This window comes from Poromitra crassiceps (assembly GCF_964638095.1).
Source record: "Poromitra crassiceps genome assembly, chromosome: 3".
NCBI lineage: Eukaryota > Metazoa > Chordata > Actinopteri > Beryciformes > Melamphaidae > Poromitra > Poromitra crassiceps.
In genome coordinates, this window is record NC_139625.1 from 52044638 (window position 1) to 52054170 (window position 9533).

The 9533-nt window shown below is 44.9% G+C and overlaps 1 protein-coding gene across 1 annotated transcript in view; it reads right to left on the minus strand.

The window, feature by feature from the left end:
• The window catches only part of hs6st1a (heparan sulfate 6-O-sulfotransferase 1a), a 40009-nt gene that overhangs the window by 15380 nt on the left and 15096 nt on the right, over positions 1 to 9533 (minus strand). The window lies entirely within an intron of this gene.

Genomic DNA, 9533 nt, shown 5'->3' on the forward strand with positions numbered 1-9533 from the left:
ACTTGGACGCTATTGATGTCAAAACAACGCTAGGACGGCCAGAAACGCCGCGGAGATCGCCTGGTGAGTGGCCAAATCATAATTAATGCCAGGAGATGGATCCAGGTTCAAAAAAAACGAAATTCTCCTTTAAGTCCAAGTGGATGTTTGGGCCAAATTTGAAGAAATTCCCTCAAGGCGTTGAGATATCGCGTTCATGAGAATGGGACTGAGAGACGGACGGACGCCCCCCGAAAACATAATGCCTCCAGACTGTTGCTGCACGGAGGCATAAAAAAAGAAAAATAAATTCCATCTCTCAGTTTCTTTTTTTCAGACAGTCTGTCTGACCTCCGACCCCTCCTTTTCTCACCATCTCTCTCGCCTTCCCTCCGTCTCTATGGACAAATCTGCATGCCAACTGAGAGACTGACAGGCATAACAGGGGGCTCTGCTGGCCAGCTTCTCTTCCTTTCTCACACACACACACACACACACACACACACACACACACACACACACACACACACACACAGTTTTGTTCTCGTTGGACTCAAACAGGAAGCAAAGAAATGTCTCGTGGGTCAGGCCCTGATGTGTGTGTGGGCTTGTGAGTGTTTGTGTGTGCGTTTGTGTGTATGTCTATATGTGTGTGTGCGTGTGTGTGTGCATTTGTGTGTGTAGCTGTATGTGTGTATTAGGCCAAAATCAGATATTGACCAGTCATTTGTTGTTAATCTCAGATACAATGCAGTTGATTATACATTGTACTTGATGAACATTACGTTAGTTGCCGCTTCGACACAAGTATGCATTTTGTACATGACCCTACCCTGCCAATCAAAAGATTGGACACATCACATTTTCTTTACTTGTACTATTTTTCACCTTTTAGAATAACAGTAAATAGCCTACATCAAATCTATGACATAACAGAAATGGAATTTTGCAGTGACCAAAAAACAAATCAAAACTATCTTATATTTTAGATTCTTTAAAGTAGCCCTATGGCTTGATGGAAAGGCGAAGGCTTTGGAAAGAAATTCACACATAGGCATCAACTTCACTATTTATGTCAGCCTTTAGATCAAAATGGCTTTAGGATCATGGAAAATGTACTGTACATTCAACCAGGTGTGTTTGACTGGTAGCAAGGTCCAAATCTAACAGCCAACAACTGCCAAATGTGGGTAAATAATTTGGAATCAGAGCATAGGTTTTTATGTGCTTAGACCGGCTGCTGAAACTAATGTGACCCTCGCTGCCCACCATACCTATCGTGACATCAGTGATTCATTGAATCAAATCAAAACAGCGCTGAATCAAAACAAGCAGGCAGGAGCATGTTACTACTTCACACTTTTTGCTTTGACAGAATGTATAGAAACATCAGTGTTGTTAGTGTGACAGATGTGAGACACATTCCCGGTGTTAAGCCACCAAAAAGAAAACATAAAGACAAAGAGAAACGTCAGGGAGGTGAGGTGGCGTCTGGATGAGACAGGAGTCCAGAGATCCTGACTTCATGATGCAGTTTTATGGCCGGTAAAAAGTATTTTTGGCCGGTAAATCTTCTCACATTACCTGCCATTGGCAGATGAGTCAAAAAGTTAATTTGGACCCTGACTGGTAGTGTATTATTATTATTATTATTATTATTATTATTATTATTATTATTATTATTATTATTATTATTATTATATCAGCAGCAGCATCTTGGATTTCCATGTCTCATGGTGTAAAAACTGTTTCAGACACTTTTCAATATATTGGTATTGGCCTTCCCAAACCCGTATGGCTGGAACGCTACTGCACAAGTGTGTGTTTTAGTGTGAAAGTGTGTGTTTGTGTGAATGCGAGTACGTGTGTGAAAGTGTGTGTTTGTGTGAATGTGAGTACGTGTGTGTTCTTGCTGAGCGTTATCAAGAGGAAGCACACAGAGACTGGTCTGGTCCAGTCCCTTAGAGCCCGGGGAACAGGAGACCTTTGCCTGTTTACTGTGGGGCACAAATCACTGCTACCCGCCACTTTCTCTCGCCCTCTCCCCCTTCTCTAAATCTCCACTTCCTCTCTCTCTCCCATTCTCTCTAAATCTCCACTTCCTTCTCTCGAGCCGTTTGTCATCTCGCAGCCCGTATCACTCATTCGCCGAGTCTCTGCCAGCTGGCCATGTGCTCTCCCGGCTAGGAGTTAGCTTGGCTAGGCTTATTAAAGCTACCTCTAAACCTGCATTTCTATAAGCAGGACTCACGGACCACCGGAGGCCCCCCGAGAAAAGACCACCAAGAACTGAGAGATAGTCTGATTCACTTGTTAGGAAAATGGTAGACAATATCAAAGAGAATCATATAGCATCTGGTCTCCAATTTATACGCCAACATGGTTGCGCTACCATTTTTGATTGAGGTTTCGTGCCAATTGAGTGTATGTTTTTGGAGGCTTTCTTTGTGTGACAAGGAAATATTGGTTGGTGGCTGGAATACACATATCTTCCTTAGAGATCAATGGTTGGAAATATATATAAAAAAAAAAAAAATTGCATCTTAGGAGCACGCAAAACTTTAACAAGGTTTAAATATAGGCCTACTATAGCTAGCAGTGTGACTGATGCACACACACACACACACACACACACACACACACACACACACACACACACACACACACACACACACACACACACACACACACAAAATAAATAAATAAATAAATAAGATGCCACAGAAGTGAGGAGTCGAGTGATTTCCATACCCAAAGGTCTGTAGCCTGTGGCTGCTAATCAGATGACAAACACACACTGGACAGTGGCAGGATTAAACCGCCTGAGTTCTTTGGCAACATAGAGAACAAAAACAACAAAATCCAAATTCCAGTTCAAACAAAGATGGAGGAAATAGGAGAAAAGGACAGAAGGTTGGCGGGAGTGTGTATGTTACAAAGTGTGTGTGTGTGTGTGTGTGTGTGCCGTGGCCCGGGTGAATAAATCACTACTTACTGGATGCTGCTATCTGCCAACATTCCATAACCAGTAATATTTTACCAGCTTCCACATTTCTGATGGCGTCTGGGTGTACAGTCTGTGTCTGTCTATGTGTGTCTGTCTGTCTGTGTGTGTGTGTGTGTGTGTGTGTGTGTGTGTGTGTGTGTGTGTGTGTGTGTGTGTGTGTGTGTGTGTGTGTGCGTGCGTGTGCTGCGAGAGAGACAGCAGCAGCTTCCAGGGAAAGCCCTTGGCTTGGCCTATCTGCCACCCCTCCCTTTGCTTTCGGAGGGAATGATCCCATGGAATGTACTGGCTGTAAATTCAGATATCAACCATGTCAGGGTGTGTGTGTGTGTGTGGGGGGGGGGTGTGGGAGGGGGGTGTGTGTGTGTGTGTGTGTGTGTGTGTGGGGTGTGTGAGCGGTGTGTGTGTGTGTGTGTGTAGAGAAGGGAGATTGAAGTAGGGCATGCCAGGACGTGAATCTCAATCGTCTTGTTCCGATGCGGCCTCCCTGCTGTCTTAACACACGTCACCTCACAAACATTTTGACACCTTAACACACAAACACACACACACACACACACACACTACACACACACACACACACACACACACACACACACACACACACACACACACACACACACACACTAACACACACACACACACACACACCCACACACACACACACACACACACACACACACACACACACACACACACACACTAACACACACCGTATACAGTCACTCAGCTTTAGAACAATAGATTTCGTGAGGTTGGAGTTGGACGGTTTTATTTTCTAAACCCTTCACGTAACAAAACATCCCACTTGTTTGTGGGCTGACAGGCTTGAGACTGGAATGCCCCGTCTCACATCCAGCGTGTGTGCGTGTGTAAAGCAACCCGAAATCAACAGTGACCTCTCAGACTGGACGCCAGCCCTCGCCCTCCCTCCCACTCCTCCTCCACGCTCGCCTCTCCTCCGCTCTCGCCATCCATCATCTCATCCCGTGTCTCCTGCGCGCCCCCTCGGCCAATAACGAGACATCGAGACATCGGACAGAAATAGACCCTCAGACAAGCTCTCCAGGTGTCTTCGCCGCTCGCCCTCGCTCATTCTTCCTCCCTCTCTCTCTCTCTCTCTCCCTCTCAGACAATCAATAACAGCCTGAGGACTCAGACAGCCCGCCTCGGTAGTTTGGACTTTAAACAAAGAAGAGGAGAGTTAGGACAGAGAGAGAGAGAGAGAGATGGAGTGAAAAAAGAGAGTGAAAAGAGTAGCAGCTGATGAGAGGAGGCAGCAGTAGGGAAGAGGGGTCTTGATACAGTCAGACTGACAATGTGGAGAATGTGGTCAAATACGAAGAGACGGGGTGAAATTCATTGTTCTCTCTCAGCTACAGTAGACGGCGACAAGAACTCCTACTTAGAAGCCTCAATCGGGGGGTTGGGGCACACTTTCCATGCTTTTTCCATACTGTAACTTGGATCTTACTGCAATTTGATATGTGTGCGCTGATGTGGCTTTGCAGTGTACGACTGTCAAATAGGCTGATTCTCTGCACAAATCACTGCAATTTGCAAAACCTGGAAATGATCAAATTAACCTTTTCATTCTTTTTCATTTATTCTTTATTTAATCAGGAAGCCCCATTGAGATCAACATTTCCATTTTGTTTCAAGAGAGGCCTGGAAAACATAAGAAAAAACGTTCATAAAAACAGCCAATACAACGTCATACATTCCAACAGTCACAGTCAGCAAAACCTACAGGGGCGTCAATTATAAAAAGAAATGACCAATATAGGAAATGTGAAATGTCACTGCTTTAATATAATGCATGCATTGCTAAACACTTTCCCAGCCGTTCTCTGCGTTGGGAGTGCAGGAACCTGCTTAATGGAGTCCTCAGACAGCGGGCCAATGTGATTGCGATTAAAGTGGCGCTGAGCCAAGTATTTCATGAGCTCTGGGTTGGGACCCAGAATGGGGCCCTGCTCCTGGTGGCTGTGCACAGTATGATTTATTTAGCTACATTTGGGTCCACCTCTCAAAAGGTTTCAGAGCTCCTGCAGCGGCTGACCACGTATTCAGACCAGCTCTGGCCTTCATGCAAAGTGTTCTTTGTAAAAGGAGTTGGCTGGCTAAGTGTTGCCATGTGACCATAACCAAGCAGCCCGGGAAAACTTCGGTCGGCCGATTAATGGCATTTTGAGACCCGCTTTGTGACAAAGCGGGTTGAAAATCATCATATATCATCAATCATTATAATCTCTGTAATACAAAGCAGATGGACAGTGCTTACCTTGTGTATATGTTTTTCTGCATCGAGTAATCCACGTTTGACTGCCTGCAGAAACTCTGCCCCCGCCAGTTGGCATGGGTCATTAACGCTGGTGGATGTGCGCATACAGAACATTTGAAAACAAACAATAACAGCCACCCTTGAAGCTGCTTGAAGCAGAATGTCCAGAATGATGACGTGTAATCATTCTGTACAGGAAGTGCTGGAATAAAGTGCAGACAAGGTAAAGGCTTCCTGTCTGCATAATTACTGACATTGTAATGATACAAAGTGAGTTGAAAATCACAAAGCCTCCTTTTAACACGTTTCTCCATCTAATGACAGCAAATCTAATATAAAACCGTTACTGGTGTAACCGAGGGTTAAATGTTATATATATATATATATATATAGACGGTTTTCACCAGAGCGCAACCCCACAGCACTTCCTTTTTCTCAGCATTCGGCAAACTGCAGAAATATTCACTTGACATCGTTACTTTTCGCTGCTCAGCTGTATAGACGGTTTTCACGGAATGGTCAGTCCTGCACTTGAATGTTTTTTTTTCGTTGATGTCCATAGCAAACACTGCAACAGGAAGTGAGCGGGGGTTCAATTTAGAATGTTTTTGTTGTCAAGTTAAAACTGTCTATATATAATATACATATATCTATCTATCTATCTATCTATCTATCTACCGTAAATTCCGCACTATAAGCCGCACCGGAGTATAAGCCGCACCTGCAAAGTTGACTGTTTTTTTTACATATATAAGCCGCACCGGACTATAAGCCGCGGGTGTTTTAATGGTATTTTTTTTTTTTTATTATTATTTTTTTTTATTGTGTTTTAATGTTTAATTACCATATGTAAGGGTTCATGCACAGAGGGGATTGTCGGGAAAGAGATGGCTGTTTGAGGAAGCTCCCATTTATTAACATTTCAACAAAACAACATAACACAACACCACCTGTGTTGTTTTTTTACAGTGCACACAGTGTCCGCGGTGTGGTGAAAAGAGGGCAAGAGAGGAAATTAAAACAAAAGTGGATTTATAGTTAGAAAGAGTGCTAAAAAAGAGAGATTTTTTTTTTTTTTTTTTTTGAAAAAATCCATAGATAAGCCGCACCGTTATATAAGCCGCAGGGGCCAAAAAAGCCCAAAAAACGGGAAAAAAGCCGCGGCTTATAGTCCGGAATTTACGGTATATATATATATATATATATATATATATATATATACCGTAAATTCCGGACTATAAGCCGCGGCTTTTATATATATATATATTTTTATATATATATATATATATATATATATATATATATATATATTACAGTTAACATCACTGATGACGCGTCCCAGCGCATGCAGTAGTATGTATATTTGAACCTAAAATCCTGGCTCCCCCTGGCCAGTGACACTTAGGAATAGACTAGGTGACAACCAAGTATAGTTTGGTGACAAGCTGGAGAGACAGTTGACGGTCGGAGAGACGGCATCCGGTACGGGATGGGTTTAGCACCCCAGCCTGGCTCTCTCGTGAGGGAGAAATTCACAAACGCTACGGATCAGCCTCCTGAAAATCTGCGTAAACATCGGCGCGGCCTGGGGTCCGTCAGGCTAGAGCGAGGTGCTTGGCGCAGGCGTACGACGTGCAGCGCACAGGCCTCCTTGAGGCGTCCTCCCTGCCCATGGTACGGCATGGTAGGATTGCCTTTTTCCACGGGAGGTTCTGGTGAGACGAAGGAGGTGCCCGGCCTGGAATCACCCCACAGGGCCTTAGACCTCCATGCACCGAAGGTCTCTCAATACTGCGGTGTAGCACTAAACTCTATTGCAGCGGATTGGGCGTGATCAACCCTTCCGCGGGCTACGTTGCAGACAGAGTAGGAAGGCTGATCCGTGAGCGGCTGCTTCTGGGACGCGGGTCGGGGTCGTAATCGGCCTCGGCTGGGTCTACTGGGCGAGGGTGTATGATGTTGACAGACCCGAAACACCCTACGACCCCAGTTAACATCACTGATGACGCGTCCCAGCGCATGCAGTAGTATGTATATTTGAACCATAGATATATATACATGTATATATATATATATATATATATATCTATCTCTCTCTCTCTCTCTCTCTCTCTCTATATATATATATATATGTATCTATATCTATATCTATAGGCATTATACATCGGCCGCCCTGTTCTCTAAATATCGGCATCGGCCATTGAAAAGCCCATATGGGGCGACCCTACTCGAGTCGGCTCACTGTGTTTCACCACAGAAATGCATCTTTTCTGGGATGAGACGACAAAGGAAAAGATGGCAAACATGAAAAGACATGACTTGGGTGGATGTGTGGCCTACGGCCGGAGCGGGCAGGTACGCTGCTGCAGTGGTCAAACACAAAGACAGAGAGAGAGGGAGACAGGGAGACAGAGAGAGAGGGAGACAGAGAGAGAGGGAGACAGAGAGAGAGGGAGACAGAGAGAGAGGGAGACAGAGAGAGAGGGAGACAGAGAGAGAGGGAGACAGAGAGAGAGGGAGACAGAGAGAGAGGGAGACAGAGAGAGAGGGAGACAGAGAGAGAGGGAGACAGAGAGAGAGGGAGACAGTGAGAGAGGGAGACAGAGAGAGAGGGAGACAGAGAGAGAGGGAGACAGAGAGAGAGGGAGACAGAGAGAGAGGGAGACAGAGAGAGAGGGAGACAGGGAGAGAGGGAGACAGAGAGAGAGGGAGACAGAGAGAGAGGGAGACAGAGAGAGAGGGAGACAGAGAGAGAGGGAGACAGAGAGAGAGGGAGACAGTGAGAGAGGGAGACAGAGAGAGAGGGAGACAGAGAGAGAGGGAGACAGAGAGAGAGGGAGACAGAGAGAGAGGGAGACAGAGAGAGAGGGAGACAGTGGAGGGAATCCCCTGAGTGCAAAGCTATGTTCAGCAGGAATGTACTGCCGCCTGCTCTCTCATGTAACTCGACTGGCAACAGCCCAGCTAGCTGTCTGACAGAGAGAGAGAGAGAGAGATGGTTAGAAACTAGAGAGGAATGGCTCAAGAGAGAGAGGGGTGGAGGGAGAGGGTGATGGAGTGTAGGGCTGCACAATTAATCGTAGATAATCGGATATTGCTGCAATTTCATGTTTACAGAATTAATTGTGTAATTTGGCAACGCTGAAGGGTTTGTGATCTTTTCAATTCCTCTGAAAGTCCAGTGTGGTGCATCGAGCATCCATTACCTGTTTCCACGCCTACCCTTTGCACCATGTGACCATAATGAAAGCTCAGATGGAGAAGCAGGCAGAGTAGGGGTGCTCCAAAAAATCGATTCTGAAAGGATCGCGATTCTTAATGCCACGATTCCTGGATCGATTCCAAACTCCCAAGAATCGATTCTTAAAATTGTAAAAAAAAATAAAAAAAAAAAAAAAAAATTACAGTGCACCTAAACGCAACATGCAAGATACCGGCTGAATAAGTGTCCAAATGTTCATGTCATTTGTGTACTGTACTGCCACGGTGCCACCACCTCTTGCTAGGGATAGTTCACATTTTTTAAAGTCTAGCCCTATTTGCTACTTGCCACTGATGATGTTGATTGGTAGAGTTCTTTCTCAGCACAATCCATCCTGTTCCTCATAGTAGCTCTGGGAAGTTGTGCAAAAACGAAGCAAAGGTCACTGGGGTCACGCTCCTGTATGTACAAGCTGACTGAAGCTCACTGAAATTTCGTCCACAGTCACACAAAGTAAATTTCAGTGAGCTTCAGTCAGCTTGTACATACAGGAGCGTGACCCCATTGACCTTTGCTTCGTTTTTGCCCAACTTTCCAGAGCTACTATGAGGAACAGCATGGATTGTGCTGAGAAAGAACTCTACCAATCAACATCATCTTTGGTAAGTAGCAAATAGGGCTAGACTTTAAAAAATGTGGACTATCCCTTTAAGAACTCTGGTTAATGTATTCCCCCCAAAAGTCTACAGATCCCCCCCAGCCTATAAATCCATCTGAAGAACATAAGGGGGGAATTCCCCCCTAGTTTGCAAAATGAATTTAGGCCCTGACTAATACAGAAGTTGAATTTGAAGTTCAGCATTAATACATTTGTCATTTTTTGTCTTATATTTACCTTTGTGTGTTATTGCAATATAAAACTACATAATTGAGAATGGATTCTCGATTCTGGAATCGAGAATCGTTGGAATCGAGAATCGATTCTGGAATCGGATCGTGACCCCAGGAATCGGAATCGGATCGGATCGTGGCTTAGCCGGATCGGAGCACCCCTAAGGCAGAGA